Below are 24,548 nucleotides of genomic sequence, written 5' to 3'. Positions count from 1 at the left end.
TGGATGACGGTCGCTTTCAGCGGTACTTCCGCCTGTCCCGCGCCCAGTTTGATGACCTGCTGTCCCGCATCGGAGCGATCATAATCCTATGTCACTTTATGCCACATGAAGCAAGCATGCTCCTGATTGGTTAACGGGGCGCGAATTGACGCAGAAGTTCAGATTTTTCAACTCGGGCGGCAGAAGCGAATTCGCGCGTAACGCGCCAGGCACTCAATTTGCGCGAACTTGACACGGGAATGAGGAGTATTCGTCTCTACCACGCCACAATCTACGCCTCATTCGTGCCGCAGGATTTTTTTTACGCGCGTAACGCGTCTTTGCATTGACTTAACATTGAAATCACTCGCGCCTGGCGCGCTATTCACGGTGTGAACGCACCATTAAAGTAATTTCCTTTAAGAGGAAAATTCCACTCAAAGCAAAACAACAGAAGACAAAAAAAAAAAGATCTCACCAAGACTGTTGTCCCCTTGTCCTGAAATACTTCATTTGGTGTCCAAAATAATCCACTACACAATTAATACAAAAAAGAATATGAAAAAAAGGTTGTAAATCCCAGATCACGTGTTCATTTCCATTTCCATTTAGTCCATAAAAAAAATTATAAAATAAATCAACATAGGCAGGCCACAGGATTCCAAAAGGCCTTATTTTCTCTCTTAAAAAAAAAAAAAAAACTAATTAAAAGTCCCCTGCACTTCCTGCTGTGTTCATGATAAGAAATGTAGGACATTTGCTCTGCAACTAGGCTAAATGGTTTGATGGTTCAAAGTTATCATGCTTGTCCTAAAAAAAAAGTGATATATTGTTATTTTAAAATGTTTGATTAAAAACAAAATATATACATATATATATATATATGGCTGATATATACACACAAAGACACGTGACGTCAGGATGTGACGTGTAATGTATCCATAGTGTCTTTAGATTGCTTATGATCTACAATTTCTCTCTTTTGGTCTGCGGATACATTACACGTCATATTCTGAAGTCACGTGTCTTTACGTGTGTCCTGAAAATCACTAACAGGGTAAATGAACCAAAATCAAACACCACATTATCAGTGCATCTCCCCTCACTGCAGCCGCCTACTCTTGCTTACATTTCAGGTGAGGAGAGGCGCACCTCAAACAAGCCTTGTATTGCCCTCATGGCCTCATGGTACAACAACAATATAGGGACAGCGCCACCTAGTGGTCATGAAACTGGTCATTAGATTTATAGGGTCACATATAGGCTTTGTTTAACTCTACTCTTAGATAAACACTTGCAAACTTCCCTAAGCAGTCCCCCTCGGTGGAATTTCCGTGGCCATTTTGAAGTACGTTCAACTTCGTCAAGAGGATAAGGAGAATTTATTTGGAAAGACACTAGGGATGTTAACCGATGACCGTTTGACCGATGGTTGACCGTATCAACGTTAACCGATCAAAGTTGTTGGTAGTCGGTAAAAAAAAAAAAAAAAGTGATCTCTAAATTAGTCTATTATAGACAGTGGAGTAAACGCTACTACTGTTAGCATCTCATTCCAAGATCTTTTTGTGTGAAGTGAACAAATCCCTCACACTCAATTTATCATAACTCGCCCGTTTGTACTTAAACCAATAAAAACATTTGGCGCGAGGTCACAGCGTTTGGGTTTGCGCGCTCACAAGGTTTGCGAACAGTAAAGACTACAGGCTAACACACTCGAGGTTAGAGCCAGGGCAGACGACAGGAGTAAGCATGCAAAGTAGTGTGTGGGACCATTTCACCAAACAGAATGACACAGATGTAAGTTGCAACTTGTATGATTCAGCGCTTAAATATGGAAATACATTACATCTACATTTCAGTGGTAACAGATAAGGTGATGATGATCATCATCTTTCTTTATTATTGGTAGCACTACTTCAAACTAAAGCGGCGTCTCTTTGGTTCGGAGCTGTCATTTTCTTAAATGAGCCGCGGCAATGTTTCAAATGAGCTTCTAACGCTAGACAAACGCCTTTATTTTGAAACTAAGGAGCCATTTGTCCGCCGATTACATACAAGCGTTTGCGGGACTCATGTTTCGCGCTGTTGGGGATTTTAAAAAAGTGACGTGAGTGGAAGGGCTGCGCCGGGGTGTGTGTGTGTGTCTGTGTGTGTTAGCGGGAGGGCGGCGCCGGGGTGTGTGTGTGTGTGTGTGTGAGCGGGAGGGCGGCGCCGGGGTGTGTGTGTGTGTGTGTGAGCAGGAGGCAGAGCGGCAGAGAAGATGCGACAGAGTTGCGAAATTGCAGGCGCGGCTCAATGGCTGTTATTTCAAATAGCGTAGCATATTTTAAACTAATCGGTTAACCGGTTTCAACCGGCTAATGAGGCTCGGTGGTCGGTCAATAATTTTTTTTGTTTTCGCCTTCCCTAAAAGACACTAGAACCCTTGATTTTGACAAAGGGAGAGAGAATACTCATATGTGCACTTCAGGCAGATCCATAGACCACAATGCAACACAATCGTGACGTCACAACAGCAACTCACACTGCTAACACTTAATGTACCTAAAAATCAGGGATAGGCAACCCCAAACAAAGATAATGTTAAATATGTCAATAAATTGTCCATGCTGGTCAAACACTATTAAAAGCTTTTCGGTAGAACGGTTCTCATGTAATGCATCAACAAACATGACCAGAGGAGACCAAACAGTATTGATGCTCTTTTTGCCACATTTGGCCTTTTGTAACGAAAGTTGTTAAAGGAGAACTCCGGTGCAAAATGAACCTTTGGTCTAATTACACATTGTTACCTAGTCAACCGTTATCTGAGATTTGTTTTCATGATTATCGAATGTAAATAGTTTTATCTCTAAAAACAGTTTAGCCTATAACGCTAGTATAACGCTAGTATATGGGGCATGGAGTAATGACAAATAAAAATCGCTTGTTAATACCACTAACAAGGCTCAAAATAGCCCCACACTAACACGGTAGCATAATGAGGGTCCCTACATGCAAACCGAAGCATTGAGAACTTTGACAGTGTCCAAACAGTTTAATAAGAAGATATTTTATACATACAGTCAACTTCACGTATACAAGCAGAATCCATCTTGGAAAAACAGTCTCTATCAATCGATCTACGAACCACCGATCCAAATGCGCTGGACCATATGAGATTCTACACAGTTCAGCGCATTTGGATCGGTGGTTCGTAGATCGATTGATAGAGACTGTTTTTCCAAGATGGATTCTGCTTGTATACGTGAAGTTGACTGTATGTATAAAATATCTTCTTATTAAACTGTTTGGACACTGTCAAAGTTCTCAATGCTTCGGTTTGCATGTAGGGACCCTCATTATGCTACCGTGTTAGTGTGGGGCTATTTTGAGCCTTGTTAGTGGTATTAACAAGCGATTTTTATTTGTCATTACTCCATGCCCCATATACTAGCGTTATACTAGCGTTATAGGCTAAACTGTTTTTAGAGATAAAACTATTTACATTCGATAATCATGAAAACAAATCTCAGATAACGGTTGACTAGGTAACAATGTGTAATTAGACCAAAGGTTCATTTTGCACCGGAGTTCTCCTTTAACTGCACGGTTGTTTCAACCCATGGTTGGGTCATATGGAGAAACCCAACCATTGGTTTAACATTTAAATTGCATTCATCTTTAAAAGCAAACCAAAAGCCACGTCCCTGTGTGGCTTGAGGGATACGGATCTTGGTTTATAATGAGACGTCTGAATTTTGGATTGAATGATCAAGACGTTTTTTTCTATTTATTGACTTTGCCTTATACTCAGTACAATGAAGTCTGAGCTTAATGTTATATTATGCTTTGCCTCCTGATTGCAGCTTCTAGCTATATGTATTATCATCACAATCATCATAATTAATATAATTGTTTTGTATTTCTTTTTTTTCTCTCTAACTGGACCTTATTTATTAATTGTCCTGCCAGACTTGATACAGAAAGTGGTTAATCAAAGTGATCTGCTGTGGGGACAAACACAAAGTGCTGGACACATCTCAGGCGGCTTCTAAGTAAAGGCCATCAGTCTCCTTAATTAGGTCTTCTCATTTGAGCTGCGTCTAAAATCACCTCAGTGCAACTCCTTTTCTCAAGCTTTCACCAATTTTAATTAGGCCCACTGGAATGTTAGGCCTGTTTTTCCTCTGTTCGTGCTCATTATAAAATTAAACAAATGAATATTTGACTTTCGTATGTGTCCTCTCCACCCAGGCACACAATGCTCATCTCCTCAAACCCTCTTACAGTGAGGGGTAAAGAGAAAAGAATTCCCTAAAGTGGAATAGTAAATGGAGCTGTGAATAAGAGTGTGATATATGATCAACCTCTCTTCCCTCTAACCTGGGCTAATTAACCATGTCAACACAGGAGATTATACCCTTCTGTACTGCTCTTGAACACCGTCCAAACCTCCTGTCCTTCTGCCATCCTCTATTTCAACATTCTTTAATTAAGGTCCACCACATGCCCGCCCGACACACATAAAAAAAGGAATCAATACTTATTTTGAAAAAATAAATGGCACTTTTAATGAACGGAGCACAAAATGGGACCTACAATTTGAAGCTCTTCTTCTTAAAATATTTTTAAAGGAAATGTTTAACTGTGAACCACTTTACTGAAACATATTTCCAGATGTCTCTCAATTCTTAGCGTTCCGGACAACACTCTTTGGTTTGTGGCAGTGATTCAATACAGGCCCTAAATTGGATGTGTTATTGTCGAGTAGAGACAAGTGTAAGCATCTGTTGAAGATCTAAACTAGAGAATATCTCATGTTGCTTATTAAGGGTGCTCAACTGGCCAACATGGGGCTGCTTTTTCATAGTCATCACTTATAATTGTTATAAATGACCATACGTTTAACAATAAGTTTCTAATGAGCTGAATTATAGCTGTCATTAAAGTAGGATGTTGATAAATTAGCCAAAACTAAGACACTTTTTTCTTTTTTGCATTTGACAAAGCAAAATGTTCGAAATGAATGATTTAGAATATCTGAACGGAAATGAATTAGATGTATATGAATGGTGGCCTGTTATCTATATCTTCCTAAATTAAATGGCTGAATGTCGGTGTTTAATATGCAGCTATACACAGTTTCTCAATTTCCGCACCTGCTAAAGCCAGTTGAATTGATTGATGGCAACAGCCTGCAGCTCTCCATTGAATACGAGATATCCCACTTTAATAGCTTCAAGTTTTCCCTCCAGGTTTTCCGTTTGTTTATTTATTCATGTTGTGTCTCAAAAAATCAGATTTTCCTTTTTACCAGTGTTGTTATTTTGTCTGATCATCTAGATTACATGCTGTGAGCTAGTCTGCTTCAAAGGAACACATTCCATCCATGTCCTCAATCTCCTTTATATTACAATTATGCCAAATAGGTGAGATGACAGTTTATTGTATTCCTCTCCATAGGTGTAAAAAGTACCTGAACCATACTTGAGTACAAGTACAGATACCTCAAGTCACCAATTTCAGTACTACTTCATTAAAAGTCATAGGTCTGGTTTCACAGACAGGGCTTAGATTTAGCCAGGATTAGGCCTTAGTTCAATTAAACATTTAATTCGCTTATAAACATGCCTTAGAAAAAAACAATACTGGTGTGCACCTAAAGGCAAAAAAAAATAGAAGGTGCAAATTTTAAAAATAGGATAACACGGTGTAGGCAACACCGATTTTTGTCGTTGTTCTCTGTATTGACAGCACTCCAAATTTACCAAAAATTGAGCTCAATGTTAAAATTGACCGGAGTTCTCCTTTAAAGTAGCCTTGTTGACAAGTTTCTGTGAGCAAGGGCAAAATAGACAAGTAACTTCAGTGTATGCTGATATTGCTTCTTTTGTAACAGATATAAAGCGCTGCAGAAAAAAAATAGGTGCCATGCAAAATATAATGTTTAATTGCATTACTCATACAAATATAGTAGTACACAAGTACATTAATTGCATTTACTCAAATACTTGACACCACTGTTCCTCTCTATTATATGTTATGAATAAATTTATGCTTCCAAAGATTCAAATTGATTTAAAAGGTTGTACAATATTTTAAAATTAGTTGGAGCTTAGTTTTTACCCCGCAGTTTATGCAGTGATTTTAGCAGTAGCTTTTTTTATATTTTGTGCACCATGATTGCTATACAAACTAGAACATTTGAAGTTACTGACACTGGTAGGTCATTTGATAATGACAGCATGGCGAATGTACGTCCAGATTACATTCATACTACACAAACACTCACTCATCTGTCGTGAATTAATTACTTATTCAAAATAAGCACCTCAAGAGAGTAGCCAATGCAATTTCGGATGCAGCCGAAATTTAGTTTGTCATGTGGACGTTGATTGATATCAACTTTAAAGTTGAAGGTTTAAGAACATATTTCAATGTAAAAAGTATATAATAGATTTAGGTTTGTAGCCTACCATCTTTGGTAGCTACTATTTAGGTTAGTTATCTTAGCATTTTTGTCATTATTAAAATGTTGAACTTGTACTGGGTACAGTTGGCACAGGGGTTGAAACACGTGCGTGCCCAACAAATCTGCTGTGATATTTTCTTCGCACATGCGTATTAGAGCAATATTCAATTTTGGTACAGTTGGAACAAAAAAGCGTATTGTGTTTATGAGCTAACTGTGGCAAATATGACCTAGGCCTACTTATGGATGTTAATAATTATTAATATTTTAGTAGAAAAGTAGGCCTAAAGGAAATGTCATATGAAAAAAATCACCTCTTTTCAGTAGCCTACCTAGTTTTGGTGTGGTTACGGAAAAAGCAAAAAGTGTCCGAACTGTACCCAGTGATTATTGTATCCCCCTGAACTTACAAAGCCATGCTCAGACTACAGGAGATTTTAAATATTAACCGTAAGGAGACATAATGAGAATCTTCACAGATTGTTTCCCCCCTCTCAAATTTCAAACATGCACACATACAAGAGTTGAAAATTGTTGCACATCACTCACAACAATATCATGCAAGAAGCACCTCACGTGATCTCACGCGGGGACTCGGATCGTAGCAGATCGTCATTAATGTCTCAACAGGTAATGTTTACATTTGCTAGCAGTAGTTTCTACACTCACCCAGTATGTTCAAAACCAGGGCGACTTATCCCAACTCTTCTCTTTGTCCGTACGGCTGTAATTTTTTCGTTATACACGTTACAAGCAGTCCTGTTGTTGCAACAGTTTCCGCCTTCTCTTGGTTCAACGGACCATCAAAGCAGGTTCGCGGTCGCAATTTCAAAAGTGCTCTCCTTCACTTCTCTCATTGGCTATTGTAAAATAACTGACGTAATCACCCCGATTTAAAATCCTGAATATCAAATTTGTTTGATACAATTGGGTGCCCCGGATAAAACGTGTCTTGCTGTAAACGCCACTCACTACGGTGAGATAATCTGGGCGAGCATCGAAACAGCCCGATGCCCTGGTGGATGGTGGACGAATTATTATTATTATTTATATATATATATATATTTGTCAGGAGGGGTAAATATGTCTTAATAGGCTTTTAAATACTGTAGTCTGAGTCCGGTAAATAATAATCTAATTTTACATAGCCTAATTGAACTGGCTTATGGTGCATTAAGTTTAACTCATATTATGGATATTATGTAGTATTTTCATTATTGTTGCCCCTTTGGATCTATTTTTGCATTATAATGTTGAGTACATTTTCAGTACATTTGCATCATTAACGTGAGTACTGCCAGCAGCTGGCTGTGACTAGGTGATGATGACTCAGGACGAGATGTCAGCATTATTGTTTTATTCATGTTTTTGTCACTTTGGATTTACCACGAAAACTTTATACACAGAACAGCGCTTGTTTTTCTGCCACAGGGGTATTGCAAGAGATGTGAAGAATACCAGCTGCTCTCCCAAGGTAGTGTATTCTGAGAGAATGCAATGAGAAATGCATACAAGTGTAACCAAGATTATGCAAAGATGTGAATATTTCGTCATCAATAAATAACAGTTAATTTTTGTGTTCAAAACAATTGCAAACCACACTGACGATCATCTGAACTGTAGCCTACCTCAGCGCACATTTTCTACAAAAACACATTTTCAAAAACATAGGCCTACTACTTTTGAGCTACATACCAAATCAAGGCAAATGTCACAACCAGTGTTCAATTATATCAGATATGTGCAAAATGCACAACTATCAAACTTTAGCATATAAAATACAATACTCAAGGATTACTTACAAGGAAAATAACTGAAATTGTCATGCTCCAAAAAGAAGAAAAAGATGGCTTTAAAATATTCTTCATGACAAGATAAACTATGCCTGTTTGGTTGCCACGCCCTGTTTTGACCTTATGGTTATGCTCAGTCATGATGTGTGCCCTGCACAGAGGGTCACTACACATTTGATCATTTCAACAGTATCAAGATGGCAGATAAAGCGGTTTGAGAACCAGTATTTAAAGACTGACTCTAGACCTTAATGGAAAATGTGTATCAGTAATTATCAATAAATATGAGGGGTCTGAGTCTTTAAATGATGTCCTGAAAAAAAATAAAAAATAAGATAAATGTATTTTTCAACCCTTGGTTAGTGGTCTTTGGAAGATTTGTACGCCTTGACTCCTTGCAGCTTCCTGCTGCTTCCAGCTTCTGCGCCCAAATAGGTGGAATCCTGTCGGCAGTCGAAAGACTCCTAAAGATAATCAAAGGCAAAGGAGAGACAGTGACCAGAGCTCACTGACAGCCTTAAAAGTGCATTATGTGCATATGTAAGTACATTTCACACAAATGCCTGTATGTTTTTTGTTTGTTTGTTTGTTTTTTCATTTCTTCAAACTTATAGCAATTTTGTCTGACAATCCTGCTTGGTCCATCAGACATGTCGTTGCACATTGAAGCTTTGTATACCTCTGCTCATAGACGCACAACTTTATAGTCTATATGACTCATGCTATAATGCGTGCTTGAGAGTCTAATCACATTTAATTTTAACATGTTTTGCATCATTTACTTTAATTTCTTAACATGGGAATTATCTAAGTGATATGTTGTGAAATTTGACTGAATGTGGTTGCATTACAGTGTTATAATAATCTCTAAAAATACTTTTTTTTCTATTTTGTGACATTGATTCTGAATTTTTACATTTAAAGACAGAATATGTATTTTTTTTTTCGTTGCTAGGGGTCGCTAGCCTCTTACAATAACAAAGGCGTGCGTTGATGACACAACATTTCCAGCGGAATTATGGAACTTGTCGTCAAACCGATGGATCTAATATGAGTGAATGCATTAATGTTTTTATCATGACTGTGGTATGAAGAAGGGCGCGATTGCTAATAAGAGACATATCAGCACCACATGCGAATCCAGTGGATATAAAGGGATAAGGACATTTCATTCTATCGAACTACCTGCAAGTGCTGAATTACTACTCACACAGGTTAGTTTATTAGACGAATTAAACTTGTGAGGTAACGCAGTGATGTTTCACTTGGTCTACACTATTGTCACGGTGTGACAAAAATCAGAACGGGACTAAGGCCCCTTTTACACGATGGGAAAACGCAGATATTTCCCTGCGTTTTGGCCTGTCATTTACACGAAAACGCCGTTTTTATCACAGGAAACGATTATTTCTAAAAACTCCGGCCAAAGTGGAGATTTCTGAAAACGCCGGTTATGTGTTGCCGTGTCAACTGGGAGAAACGGGGTTTTAGGTTCTCTCTTGTTGATTCTGAGGATTCTGATTGGTTTGCATGCCTTTATCCTTCTCCCTACACTGCCGCCCATAGGTTTGGCATAGCTATGACGGCACTCGACGGCGTATTGTGCGGGTTGTGTGCACAATGTTATTATTGAAAACGGAGGGGGGGAAATATTCGTTTCTCTAAATACCCGGCTATGTGTAAATGTGGCCTAAGTTCCTTGTGAATGCAGTGTTATCTAGAGATTTCCAGTGAACATCCGTCTCTATGCACTGCGAATCTGTTGCCATGGCAGCAAGGCCAATTGCCCGATTGACAGCAGGTGTGGAGTAATTACAGGGAGCGCTGTGAGAGGGACACGTATCTTGATGGGGCTTTAAAACAGAGAGGAAACAGACTGTGAGGGTGGTTCTCCTCCCGTGAGATACTGTGTTTGTTGACAGGTTGTTCTTTTTATTGAGGCTGGGCTGTGGAGCGGGCGAAGATCGAAGCTGAGAAGTAGGAAGAAGAGAGTGAAGGATTTGTCAGTGAAAACCCAAGGAATATCGTCAGCAGTGGGAAGGGCGCAAAGTGATGAGTATAGGATCCGTTGTTTATATGCACTAACACTGAAGTGGTGTTGAGAGTTTGGAAAGTGTGTGGCACGATTGAACTAGTACACCGAGTGAATTGTTGATCTGTCTCCAACTTCTGTCCTCCCCTTTGCCGAATGTGACAATAGCTGCACCCGTCTTCTGCTTTCTCCGGAGAGAAGTTGAGCCCTTGCAAAAGGCGAGATTTGATCGGGTGGGAGAAAGACCGGTGGGTGAGTGCTGGCCCGAATGCACGGTGTGCGAGTGGAGATGCAGTGCCTGAAGTGACGATTCACACGGTCGGTGTTATGGAGTGAAGTTGTTGTGTGGAGAAGTAATAGTAGTCTGCTGTGCACTCTCCCCCTGCAGTCGTTCACCCGCTGTCTCCGAGGAAGGGCTTCTGATACAACAAGCGCCCAACTTACTACTTCGAGACAACCCGGCTCCGTCAATGTGGAATGTTTCATGTACTATTGAACAGATAAACCCTGGTGCTTTGTTACAGTGCACAGCCAAAGTGGAGCGGTTCGCTCAAAGTGTCCTCCCCGCCTGGTGGTCTCCACACGCCCCTGTTGAAAGCCTCTGCCCTGTTCAGAAAGAAAGAAGGTAGTTCAGCTGAATGTTTCATATACTGTTGAACAGTTAAACCTTGCTGTATTGTTCCAGTGCCCAGCCCAAGTGGAGCGTTTCGCTCGAAGTGTCCTCCCCGCCTGGTGGTCTCCACATGGCCCTATTGAACGCCTCTGCCCTGTTCAGAAAGAGAGAAGGTATTTCAGCTGAATGTTTCATATACTGTTGAACAGTTAAACCTTGCTGTATCGTTCCAGTGTACAGCCAAAGTGGAGCGTTTCGCTCGAAGTGTCCTCCCCGCCTGGTGGTCTCCACACGCCCCTATTTGAAAGCCTCTGCCCTGTTCAGAAAGAAAGAAGGTATTTCAGCTGAATGATTCATATACTGTTGAACAGTTAAACCTTGATGTATTGTTCCAATGCACAGCCAAAGAGGAGCGTTTCGCTCAAAGTGTCCTCCACGCCTGGTGGTCTCCACTATTGAAAGCCTCTGCTCCTGTCCGGAGAGAAAGGTATCATATCTGAACGCCTCATGTATTGTTAACAGTTGAAGTCTGCTGTATCGTCGCAGTGCACAGCCGAAGGGGGGCTCCCGTCCAAAAGGGTTACTCCCGCCTGGAGGTTCCTACGGGCCTCACTCAAGTTCTGCCTCCCCCTTGAGGAAAGGGTAACCCCACCTGAGTATCCTCACCTGTTGGTGTCAGCTAACTGTGTCGTTCCAGGGAATAGCCGAAGCACGTGTCTCAATCGAAGTGTCCCCCTGCTGTCTAAAGGTCTCCTCACGCCCTGGCTAACAACCCCCGTTCTACTCTGGAAGGGTATACTCGCCTGAGCAACTCCACCTACTGGCAGACGGGCCGCACTGTCATAACGAGCAGCCGAAGCGACGCGCCTTGTCGAAAGTGCCACAGGCCGCACTCTTGTCCGGCGTAGAAGACACCTACCGGGGTATACTTGCCTGTTTCCTCTCCTGGCCCGGTCCGCTCGTTCACCTGTTCACCTGCGTCCCGTCCTAGTCTGAGGCAACCGTCCCCTGAATACCTAACTGGTTCCGGCCCGAATGGGGTCCGTATAACCACGACCCCCTCTTGAGTCCTGTAAAGAGTACTTACCCAGTGACCTACCTAGACGGTGTGAGTATTCCCCCCTGATCCCCCTTCAACGAGCCACAGGCCCGCCACGATTGGTCCCCCCCTCCCAGGTCCAGAAGACCACCGAACTTCCTCTGGCGGCAAGAAAGAAGATTTTAATTAGGACTTTTCCAATTTACTGTTTTTAACTTAATAAAGAAAACTGTTACTCTTTTATTTCCTTGTCTGTCTGGTCCTTGACACGTTCCTCGAGGTGGTTCCCGGGTTTCAGGGGCGGGTGCAGTCTGGCTTGGCCCGCCCCGACCTGTGACACTATCACACTAAACTGCATTTGAGTGTGTTGAAAGTTATAATGTAATTCTATGTGTTAATTTGTTCAACATTAGAATAACATACTGATCATATTCTAACATTTCATCTGGTTGAACTATATAACATAGATTAGTTTTATGTACATTTGCATGTAAGGACGTGGAGTTCTCGGGATCTCGAAAACGGCACGCTGATATTGATCCTCGTTTTGGTTCTCCTTTTTTCCCAAAGTCTGCTTGCCATGGTCCATCATGTTTGAACGAAACAACAACAGCGTGAAGCTTGGTGCAGCTAGACGTTATACGCAATACGCAGTTGTCCACGTCTGTCGCCATGGTTAGTTTGGCAGTACTATGAGCGGAAACTAGGGATAACACGGATATTACATCATTGACAGGCGACAAGTGAACAGGGATTCCGGGACGGCCAATTATTTAAAATGGGAATTTCTCTGAAATAATGACACTGTGCAAGTGATTTTTGGATATTTTATTACACAATTCTTACATATTGTACCTTTAATTCACATATTTATTTACCCAGTTTCACATATTGTCTGTAATCTTCCCGTGGCATACTGGAGACCTTTTATTGCCAATCACTAGATATAAATTCACTATTAATTCAAAATGTCAATGTTATTTACTTCCTGAAGTAATTCACTTAATCTGTAATTAACTTGCTTTTCTTCTGGCAGCAGAATGAGTGCCGTTAGGAAAGTTTGACCAAAATAGCAAGACTAACTATGGGGAATGGAGAAGGATCAATTGAGAGTGCAGTATTGATATCTGCTTGTGATGGGATATAACTTCAGTGATGACTGACATCAGCCACTTGAAGGTAGAAGGAATAACATTTAAAGTATCAGGAACTTTGAAGAATATCCACGTCTTCAAAATATACGTTGCAAAATGCATAATCCAGAACAAGAGTAAACCCAATCCTAAGCATTAATATTTGCCTTATCTTGCATTGTTTGTGCTAGACTGTAGCAGCTGCATGAATGAATGACAGTTTAAAGTGACAGTTCACCCACAATTTAAAACTCTGTCATTATTGCTGTTCCAAACCAGTATGCATTTCTTTCTTCTGTATAACACAAAATAAGATGCCATATTTTTTTTTTTTAAATGCCTCAGTTTTTTTATTTATTGATTGGTGGTCCAATGTTGTTTTGGACCCCAAAACACACCAATTGATTGGCAGTCCTTAAGTATAAAAGGGTTGCTGCAATAGACGTCATCAGCTTATTGTCTGAAGGAGACATGTAGGCATGAGCATCTCATTCCCTCTCAGGGAACAAGGGTTATATTTATAATCTAGATCAGTGGTCGGCAACAGGTGGTTGGCCTGCGACCGCAGCCAGATTCTGGTTCTGAAATAGATTTGTCATGACAGCAAAAGTTTATCATGTCTTTAAACGATAGGGTATATCTCAGCCACCACACTTGGCGGGGGTTACGTCCTGCTCCTTATGTGGGTGGCTAGCATAGAAGTCGCTCCCCTCAGACGTCTTCAACTGAGGGCAGAGCCGCATGGTTCAGACTTGTTGACTTCACTGGGTTTTCAAGTGGGCACCCCACTTCACCGGTGTTTCGTCAACTAGCCCACGACACCTCAATGGGGCTTGACAGCAGAACCAGCGTCCTGGAACTGCTCCCTCGGTCATTCAGGACTTTACCACTCAGCTCTGACCCCCACCCTCTCTGCCAGCCTGGTTTAGCCACCGCTCGCTCCTCTTCAACCACAGCCATCTGGATGCTGTCTCTGCCTGCTTTGCTGTATTGTTCACCAGGTTCTTGCAGGTTGCCCCTCTAACCCCAAGCGTCCCCAATGCTCTCCAAAGTGACTTTCCCGGGAACCCCCTGCAACCCACCTCCACCGGTAGATTCCAGGCTCTCCAACCCCTCTGCTGGCTCTCAGAGATGAGGGACTGATACTTCCCTAGCTTGCGTTCATGTGCCTCCTCGATCCTTTCCTCCCAGGGTACTGTCAGCTCTATTAGGGCCATCTGTCTTGTTGCCTGACACCAGAGCACGATATCTGGTCGGAGGCTGGTTACGGCAATCTCCTCTGGAAACTTGAGTTGCCTTCCGAGGTCAACTCTCATCTCCCAGTCCTCTGCCGTACCAAGGATCCCTAAACATCTGTCCTCCTTGCCTGCCTTCTCCCCAGGCCCGAGGAAGCTAATGAAGCGGGGTCCTTTATCTTGGGCCTTGGTTCTTTTCCGCTTCCTCTCCTTCTCTAGCCCATCGGCCAGTTGTGCCAGCACCTGATCATGGCGCCACCTGAACCTCCCTTCAGTCAGACCTGCCCGACAGAATGACAGAATGTGCTCCAGGTTTGTCGGCCTCTTGCACAGTGCACAGAAAGGATCCTCTGTCAGTATCCATCTATGGAGGTTTGTTGGTGTTGGCAGGACATCATACACGGAGCTAAGGAGCAACTTTATTCGGTGCCCCTCCATATTCCAGATGTCCTTCCAACTGAGGGATCTTCCTCTGACACTTTCCCACCGGGTCCAGCTGCCTTGCTGTTTCATGGCTACTGCCCTGGCTTGTCTACTCTCTTCCTCCACAGCCCGAATCTCCTTCTTCACCATCCCTTTCCGGTCCTTTGCCCTTGCCTCCTTCCAGCTTGCTCGGGTGATGGCTCCCAGGCCCAGCCTCCCCTGGGTCACCATGCCCATGATGTCTGCATGCTGTAAGCGTTCCTCCGCTTCCCTCAGAGCTCCACTGGCCTTCCACTTCCGTCCCGTCTTCACTACAATGTTGGCCTGTCGCACAGCCTGATCATTACTGTCGCGCAACATCATGGCCAACCGAACTTTGGCTGTCTTAAATTCCTCCACGACTGATGTAATTGGCAATTGCAATTTGCTCCCTGAGCTGTAGAGCCCTATAGAGCAAAAGCTTTTGGGGACAGACAAAGCCTGTTTTTCTCCTTTCCAAAGCCTCCACTGTTGTCAAGGGGACCTCATACACAAGCAATGGCCACAGGAGCCTTGGAAGGATGCCGTGTTGGTAGCCCCAAACCTTGCCACTCCTCTCCAGGGCTTTCAGCCATTCTTCTGCTTGGTTGAACATCTCCTTCACACTTGCTTTGTCAGTAAGGTCGGCTGTACCACCTCCCTAAGCTCTTTACTGGCTTCTCTGTGACTGTTGGGATGGTATCTTCACCGATCTTAAAACGGAAGCGGTCCTGCACACGGCCCCGCTTCAGTACCAAGCTTCTCGATTTTGAGGGTTTGAACTCCATCCTAGCTGCTGTAGTGAGCTCTACCAAATCTTCCAAGATCCATCTGCCCTCCGGGACTGACCTCGCTGTTATTGTCAAGTCATCCATAAAGGCCCTGACTGGGACCTGTTGGACTCCACTTGACAGCACAGCTCCCCGTCTGGGCTTCTCCGCTGACTTGACAAGGAGGTTCATCGCTGCTGCAAACAGAATCACAGAGATGGTACATCCGGTCAATATACTTGTTGTTAATCAAGAACTGGGTCAGCCTCTTCGCCAATATTCCGAAGAACACCTTCCCCTCTACATTCAACAGCGAGATTGTGCGGAAGTCTTTCAAGCTGGAAGAGTCCTCCTGCTTGGGGATGAAGCAGCCCTCGGCAATAAGAAAACTGTCTGGCAGATGGTTCTTCCTCCACACTACCTTAAGTAGCCTCCAAATACGTCTCCTCAGCCTCTCACAGTTCTTGTAAACTCTGTACGGAATTCCATTTGGACCCGGTGCAGATCTTCCCCTTGCCTTTCGGATGAAGTCGTTGACTTCCTGCCATCTGGGCTCCCCGTCATCAAAGGAGATGGTCGGCTCCTCTGGGCTGCACAGCTTTCCTTCCAGGTCGAGTTCTTCCTCTCGCCTTGGATCACTGTGCACTTTACGGAGGTGCTCTTCTACCTCCTCCTTCGGGGCCTTTAGCACTCCTGATCTTTTTACTCCAAGGAGCCCTGACAGGTACTTGAAGGGTTTTTTTGTGAACTTGACCCTCTCCTTTTCCCGCCTCCTTCTATCCCTTCGCTGGCACTCCGTCTTTAGTGATTTTGCCTTCAAAAATAGAAGTACGAGAAAGTTTTTGCAGCAATGTTTTATTTTGAGTTTAATTGAGCATTTAATTTGAAAAGTTCGGAAATATATTCAAAAGAGTATTTGGATCGCTATACACACCTCTAAAATAGCCGTCATGAAATGTCTAATATTATATTCTTTGCGTTAAGACACCGGCTTTGCATTTAAAAACTCGGATGAACGCATAGTTGTCTTTCCATTCTTATTTGTATCTCCTTTAGACTCTTTGATAGTCCCATTTTCACCAGCTATCTTAAATGTTAACATCACTCAGCACACAACGTAATTGCGTACCTCCAGCAGGCAAAAAAAAAAAATGCAGTTTAGTATGTGAGGATGCCAAAGAATAATTCTGAGTGTAAAAGTAGCTACGTCAAATAATTATTACATTAAGTTAGTCTCCATTGTGTAACAAGCTAATTAAAATGATACACATTTATTATTCACAATAAGGAAAGAGGAAATACAACATAGTTTGTTAAGAGCATGACTCAAACATGCCATTAATGGGCTTATTAAAGTCCTCTTTTATTTATTTATTTATTTTTATCCATTCTGCATCTCCCATATATGTGTGTTTTAGCAAGGCTAAGTTGCTAAAACACACTTTTTGTTAATGACTGTCTTACTACAGGATTTACCACTGAGTAACAGCTCACTATCAGTTACAAAATGCACTGTACAAGTCTGTTACAGGCAATTATAGTTGCATTTTTCATCAATTCATTTCTTAAATTATCCTCTGACTATGTTCTGGCCCACCATCTAGTGGCAGTTTTTTTTTTGGCCCAAGGCCAAACTTACTTGCCGACCCCTGACCTAGATGTTCCCATTCGAGGGAACTCAATGGTGCATCATAATGTTGACACTATGGTAATTTTAATACCCAATTCGGCATGCTGAACAAGTGCCTACCTCACTAATCTGTGAAGATATGCACAATCATAGTGAGCTCGAACCAAATACCGTACTCAAGGAATGGAAAGTACCTTCAGGTTTATTACTGTGACTTCTTGAGGAAGGGCATTATTAACATCAATCCATACCCCGGGGATCCTATAAACTCCACTTTAACAACCAACAATGCTTGGGGAGAGCCAAGCTCTAATCCTTTGCCCCATCGGCTAATGATTGTCTATTCCCATTGTAACGACAATCAATTTCGGGGAATAATTAAAGGTTCTCTAAGGGTGTACTCACACTAGCCAGTTTGAACCGTGCCCGAGTGCGTTTGACCACCAAAGCGCGGTTCGTTTGAATAGTGTGAGTGCTCCGAACCGTGCCCGGGCGCGGCTCGATTAGCCGGCCCTGGCCCGCTTGGAAGAGGTGGGCCAGAGCACGGTTCAGTTGGACTCGGGCGCGGTTCGCATGCAGTGTGAGCGCTAACCGTGCTGGAGCACGGAACAGGACGTCACGGTTTAACAGGGCGCGCTTGACAGGGCATCGCAGAGAGAGAGAGAGAGAGAGAGAGAGAGAGAGAGGCCCGGCCGCGCGCGCGCGCACTCACCCGAGCGCTGTCTGGTCTCTCTCTCCCTCGCGCATATTAATCAAAATCAATTAATAGGATGGTGTCGAGAAAAAAAAACTCCAGTGATTAAATGTTTTCTGTGTTGACAAATCTTGTGCGATATCCTAAACTGCCGAATGCATTGCTGGTTTTTTCTGTTTACATTTCATGCTGTGACACTTCTCTTCATTATGCACCATAATGACGTAAGCGTGCTCCGGCACGAATGCTGAAACCCTATGTGAGTGCAGGCCAGAGGGGGAGTGGGGAGGGGGGACAATCGTACTCGGGCCCGGTTCATGGCAACCGTGCCTAGTGTGAGTACACCCTAAGCGATCCTGGGTGACGTCACTTCTTGTTGACGTTCGAACTATTGCCAAACAAAGCGGAGGCTAGCTAGACCCTCCCTCCTCCTCATCCGCGCACTAACAACCCAAACCCCACCCCCAAATCCTTCTTGTCGGTTATTGGCTGGAACACTGTTTGTTATGTTGTGGTGCGGGTTAGTCCAGTTTGTTTTTGTTGCTGTTTGTGGAGCCTGGGGGTGTCTACAGTGACCGCTTTTTTTTTTTTTTCTATAAAAAAAAAATCGTCTTTGAAGATAAATCAAAGTCTATGAAAATAAATTCTTCCCGAAAAAGGGAACACGTGCGTCTTATATTCGTCCAGCGAACAGATTGTTGCTTGTTATTGACTCTCATTAAAGCTTATAGAATCTCACGGAAAAGTTATTCTTCTGGCCACGAAAAATAACTTCATGTTCTATAAAAATACTAATTTAAGTATTTACAAAATAAGCTTGTAGCTTAGATCGAACATTTAAGGGACTTTGAGATATGAGCATTAGGCAGTTTCAATGAATGAATATAAAGCATTTAATACATGAACTACAAAAACAAACATACAGTATGACTACAGTTACACACGGAATATATGTATATATACAAGATAGCAGTGAATAGACGAAAGAGGAAGAGATGGGAACGAGAGAGAGAGAGATGAGAAATAAAGAGAGAGAACTAGAGAGAGAGAGATCACAGAATGATCGTAAGATAGCAAATTGCAAACACAGAACCTCAGAAAACCAACAAGGAATTAAAGGAGAACTCCGGTCAATTTTAACATTGAGCTCATTTTTTTGTAAATTTGGAGTGCTGTCAATACAGAGAACAACGACAAATATCGGTGTTGCCTACACTGTGTTATCCTCTTTTTTAAATTTGCACCCTGTTGACTTCAATGGGGCACGTTTTAAGCCTGCTTTTAGCCTCTTAACATTGATATGTCATTACAAGTGCCCAGCCATGTTAGATGATTCCTTCAGAATGAACACGAGTGAATCTGACTGCAGTAGATTTGAAAGATATGAATAAAAATGAGTTATTTCAGCCAGCGCAAATACCTGTATTTACATCCTGTTTTCGGTCGAAGTCCAAAGTAGTCGATTGTCGAGTTCACGCGCTTACCTATGATCACGCGCGTGAACTCGACAATCGACTACTTTGGACTGTCATAAATTCTATAGAGGAATCTTCCAGACAAGACAAAGGAACTTTTCCCGCTCCCAAATCACTGGAGGTGATTGGTCACTCACGCAAAAGAATACATTACATACATGCTGCTGATATACTATTGTAGCAGAGTTTGTGCTGAATACAGTGTAATAAGACTTTAGCCATGGAAATGTCACAAGTAACAGAAATAAGCGCAAATGTCAGAGCATGTCAGAACACCTCCAGGACCCAGAAAACACCTCAGACCCCAGAGGTATATATATATATGTGTGTGTGTGTGTGTGTGTGTGTGTGTATGTATATATATATATATATATATATATATGTGTGTGTGTGTGTGTGTATGTATATATGTGTGTGTGTTGTCTTTGCATTCTTTCTTGTGGCCCAGTGACACACTCAGTGAAAGGCTCATTAGTATGCAGCATTAGCAGGTCTTTGTCTTCTCAGGTGTGAATTAGGACATTATTCATGACCTTGTTGGATCATTCACGCCCACCTGCATATTGCCTTTCCAAACAAAAAGTGTCTTACAAAATTTAAATCATTCTATTGTTTAATGTGAACGATTAGCCCGAATGATTTTCAGATCATTTTGAAGTAAAAACTCTAGCCGACAACATCCATTAGTCAAAAGTATTGTGGGAATATGTGAAGTTGGTCGTTTGTGGTCTTATATCAGAAAATTTAAGTTTGAGTTTTTTGAATAACCACGCATAAATAATATTCTCTCAAAAATGCAAACATGTACATACATGTTGCTCACATATTATGATAGCCATGTTCGTGCTAAATAGAGTGTAATTACACCTTTGCCATGTTTATAAGCAACTGAAAAAAATACAAATATCAGGGCATGTCAAAACGTCTCAAGGACCCCAAAAACACCTTAGACCCCAGAGGGTTAAACATGGAAAGAGCATGTTACTACAACTTCTGAATTTGTAACACTGGTTAGACAATAGCTGATGAATTGCGATGGAATAAGCGGTATTGCCCATCTTCCTTCAGCTATGTCTAATCAACCCTTCATATGAACGTCATACTCCAGCAGCGTTTCTAAGTGGAGATCTTACATATCACATATTCTGCAGACCACCATGGCCAGACCTGCTGCCACACATGCCTTGCAATAAACTGCTAACTTTTGGCAGTTATGAGACCCCGTACACTGTTACAGTGGGAGAAGCGAATACACTTGCAATCCGTGCTGTGGCAACTCGTGGTCCAAAACTCGAAGTGCAGACACCCATTTCTGATCCCTCAAGAAAAGAATCAAGCGAGAGCAGAGCTTCCCCACCACGACTCATCGCAGTGCCGTGCATACAACTCCCTCAAGAGCTGACAACACTCACTTTGCTCTCAAGCTTACTCTACAGGCAACATCTTCACACGCACACACAAGGCCGCCTTAATGCACGGGCTTACCTGGGCTGAAGCCCAGGGGCCTCGCAAGTTTAGGGGCCTCCGATGGTCGGTGGTTTTTTTTTTTTTTTTTTTTTTTTTTTTTTTTTTTTTTTTCGTGTTCAAGGCTCTAAAGCTATTATCTGAATGTCTATAGTTGCTTACAAATAATGTTAGTCAGACTGACAGCTCCCCCGTGACAGGTGAAGTGACAGCCCACCACCAGGGGTGGTCTCCCTTCACTGCGCTACTGGGTCTGTCCGTGTCATTCATTTAGTCGGAAGTTTGAGAGCGGTGATCAGAAAAGAAAAAAAATGAGTCGGAAGTTTGAGAGCGGTGCCCAGAAAAGAAAAAACCTTATTAAGAAGGATTTGCGCGAAAAATGTCTGCTAAGGAGCATCCCAAAGCTCACCGGATTTTTTCAACCAGCTTCTAGTGCTAGTGAAGATGCATCCAGCACCGGAGAAACATCGCTTCACACACCGGAGGCGGAGGGAGCGGAGGAGGTGCAGGCCGCGCCCGCGCCCGCCGCGCCCGCGCCCGCCGCGCCCGCCGCGCCCGCGCCCGCCGCGCAGGCGGACGAGGAACAGCAGGGGACTGCCAGCAGCATCAATAGAGGGGAGGAGGAGCGGGGTGCGGGTGAGTCTCAGAGAGAGGACCAGGCCGCAAACCAGTCAGATGATGATGATGACCCATATAACAGTGACCCGGGCCGCTGGGGAAATAATATTGACCCACAAGTGCGGGCTTATTGGGCGAAAATGGGACCGAAGGACTGTCAAAATAAAAATGCGGACGTGTCAGCATCGGAACGCAAATATAAACAGCAGAGAAGATTTTTCTCAAAAATGCATTTCAAACGCAAACTCAGTAATGGAGAGTTTGTGCCCAGAGAATGGCTCTGTTATTCACCATCAGTAGGTAGTGTGTTTTGTTTTGCATGCAAACTATTTGGCCAGAACAGGGAGAAATCAGCATTTGTGAGTGGGGGTTATTTTGACTGGAAACATGCAAATGATCGCATAGCAGAACATGAAAGCTGCGACATTCACAGAAAAGCCATGATCACTTACATCAGTCAAGCAGCTGACAGGGGAACAGTGGATTCAGAACTAAAAAAACAGTTCAATGAGGAGTGTGAGTACTGGACACAGGTTCTACAGAGAGTTGTTGCTGTTGTGAAGTTTTTGTCGGAACGGGGACTTGCTTTCAGAGGTGACAGCCACAGTTTTGGAGACTCAGATAACGGAAATTATTTGGGGTGCATGGAGCTGATTAGCCAGTTTGATCCTTTTTTAAAGGCTCATATTGACAAATATGGAAACGCTGGCAGAGGAACCCCATCCTACCTCTCCCTGAATGTGTGTGAGGAATTCATACAGCTGATGGGACAGAAGGTGCTCGAGGAAGTAATTAGCAGAGTGAAGCTCGCAAAGTATTTTGCTATCAGTGTGGACTCCACGCCAGATATCACCCACATTGACCAGCTGACTTTCATCTTGCGTTACGTATCACCAGAGGGCTGTATAGAGGAGCGGTTTGTAAAATTCCTCCCTATTGAAAACCACACCGGAGAAGCACTGTTCAACTCTGTTATTAGTGTTTTAGAGGAGATGGGCATTGACATTATTAACTGTAGAGGACAATGTTATGACAATGCTAATAATATGTCAGGAGCCTACAAAGGCGTGCAGGCCCGCATCAAGCAGATCAGCTCGTTGGCACAGTGGGTACCCTGTGCAGCACATACCCTAAACCTGGTGGGGGTCAACAGTGTGAACTGCTGTGAGGAGACTGAACAGTTTTTCAGTTTTGTACAAACTTTGTTCAACTTTTCATCAAAGACCACTTCACGCTGGCAGATGATCAGGGCAGGGTTGCAGCCCAATGATAATAAAAGAATAGAGACTTTGAAATCGCTTTCTGACACAAGATGGTCAGCGCATGCTGTTGCAACCAAAGCCCTATGTCAGAACTACGCAGGGATCCAGCAGTCATTACTCAACATTGCTGATGATCATGAGCACCAGAATTTGAGCACAAGAGAAGAGGCTAGGGCACTGCACAAAAAGATGAACAAACTGGAAATTGCAATAATGTGCAACATGTGGAATGCAATTCTGCAACGTTTTCATGGTGTAAGTACTGCACTACAAGCAGTGGAATTGGATCTGTGCAATGCTGTGGATCTGGTTCGATCATTGCGTGAATATGTAGCAAGCCTCCGGGATCAGTTTGATAGCTTTGAGACAGCTGCAAGGAACATGTCTCCCAATGTGTCTCATGAGTACAAAGCAGACACCCAGCGAAAAAAAAAAAGAAAGAGACAGGCTGATGAGTCATCTGAGCCTGAGTGCGAGCTATCAGGCCGCAAACGTTTCTGTACATCTGTTTATATCTATATCATTGACCGTTTAGTATCAGAACTGGACAGAAGGTACCAGTCATACAAAGATGTGTGTGAAAACTTTGGGTTTTTAAATGGGTTGCACTTGATTTCCCCCCAAGACCTCCGCTCAGCAGCATTGAACCTGCAGAGGAAATACAACAGTGACTTAGAAGAGGACTTTGTGGAGGAGGTGGTACAGTTCAGAGAATTTGTACAGGATGAAAATGTGAGCAGCAGGTCTGCAGTGGAGTTACTGAAATGTTTAAGAAAAAGAAAACTCCATACAGTGTTTCCAAACACAGACATAGCTCTACGGCTATTCCTGACTATGCCAGTGACCAACGCGAGCGGAGAACGGTCCTTCTCCAAACTGGGCTTGGTGAAAAATAGACTGCGATCAAGCATGCAGCAAGACCGACTCAGTCATCTCACACTGATGTCTATTGAGCATGACATCCTTCGTGATTTGGATTTTAAGGACATAATTAGGGCCTTTTCTTCAAAGAAGACCAGACGAAAGCACTTCTAAAAAGGTAAGAAAGTACTGTATTTATAGCTTGTGCTGTTGTGCAGGTTGTAAATGGTTGTGCATTGTTTTAAGAGAAATTAACATTTATACTGCAAACCTTCTATAAATGTTGCTCAGTTTCATCTTTTTGGTACATGGCCAAAAGTGGTTTGGCCGTGTTGGTGTTGCTATCCATGGTGCTGAAATGAGTGTGTTTGTGTCTGTGCAGGTGCATGTCATGTGATTGGTTCAAAAAGCCCGCTGAGGTCAGAGAAGAGGCTCCTACATGTATCTGTTGCTGTTCTTGCTGTTATCAGTTATATCAGTTCAGACAGTTTGAGTATGTTTGTGCAGACAGGTGATGGTTGGTGATGATGTTTTTCATAATAGTGTTTAAAATTACACATTTTGGTTTTCGTCAACGTAAGTTGCTTTGTTGATAAATAAAGTGTCTTGTGTTTATGCTCAAGAGGGCTCAGTGATATTTTAATAACAATATTATGGTGTTTTCTGGCTCAAAGAAGGAAAACTCACTGTTGTTGCCAGGTCTTGAAAGAAACTAATGCATTTTATGATGTAGATTACACCATTTCAAAACGAGACTAAATTGAGGGGATGGCGGGGGGGATTTGGGGGGCCTACAAAACCTCTCAGCCCCGGGGCCTCCCATTAGGTTAAGGCGGCCTTGCGCACACATCTAGACAAGCGGATCCTGAAGACAAAAAGGCTGATGATGTCTAAGGCAGGCACACTTTTAGACACTGGCGCTCCTTGTGACGTCATGGGGCTGCCATCTCACATGCCTCAGACAGCGGTCACACAAGGGGCGTTCCCATAGTGTCCACGTTATGACGCAGTGTTGAGTTCCCTCAAAAAGGAACTGGTTTAAGTTATTGTAA

General features: G+C 42.9%; 1 protein-coding gene and 1 long non-coding RNA gene across 2 annotated transcripts in view; one reads left to right on the top strand and one right to left on the bottom strand.

Annotated features, from left to right (window-relative positions):
• cdh8 (cadherin 8) overlaps positions 1–7,305 on the bottom strand; it is a 146,352-nt gene extending 139,047 nt beyond the window's left edge. The window contains exon 1 of the mRNA XM_079605065.1: positions 7,106–7,305. The gene's annotated coding sequence lies outside the window, so the exon portion shown is untranslated. The remainder of the gene's footprint in view (positions 1–7,105) is intronic.
• Positions 6,955–8,738, top strand: LOC306994520. The gene is made up of 3 exons (XR_013796693.1): positions 6,955–7,066; positions 7,868–7,910; positions 8,631–8,738. It is a non-coding gene; the product is annotated as an uncharacterized lncRNA (long non-coding RNA).
• Positions 8,739–24,548: the final 15,810 nt, after the last annotated feature.

Source organism: Phoxinus phoxinus, assembly GCF_949152265.1.
Source record: "Phoxinus phoxinus genome assembly, chromosome: 2".
NCBI classification, from domain to species: domain Eukaryota; kingdom Metazoa; phylum Chordata; class Actinopteri; order Cypriniformes; family Leuciscidae; genus Phoxinus; species Phoxinus phoxinus.
The sequence above is the reverse complement of the archived record's forward strand: the minus strand, read 5'-3'. Positions and strand labels throughout refer to the sequence as shown.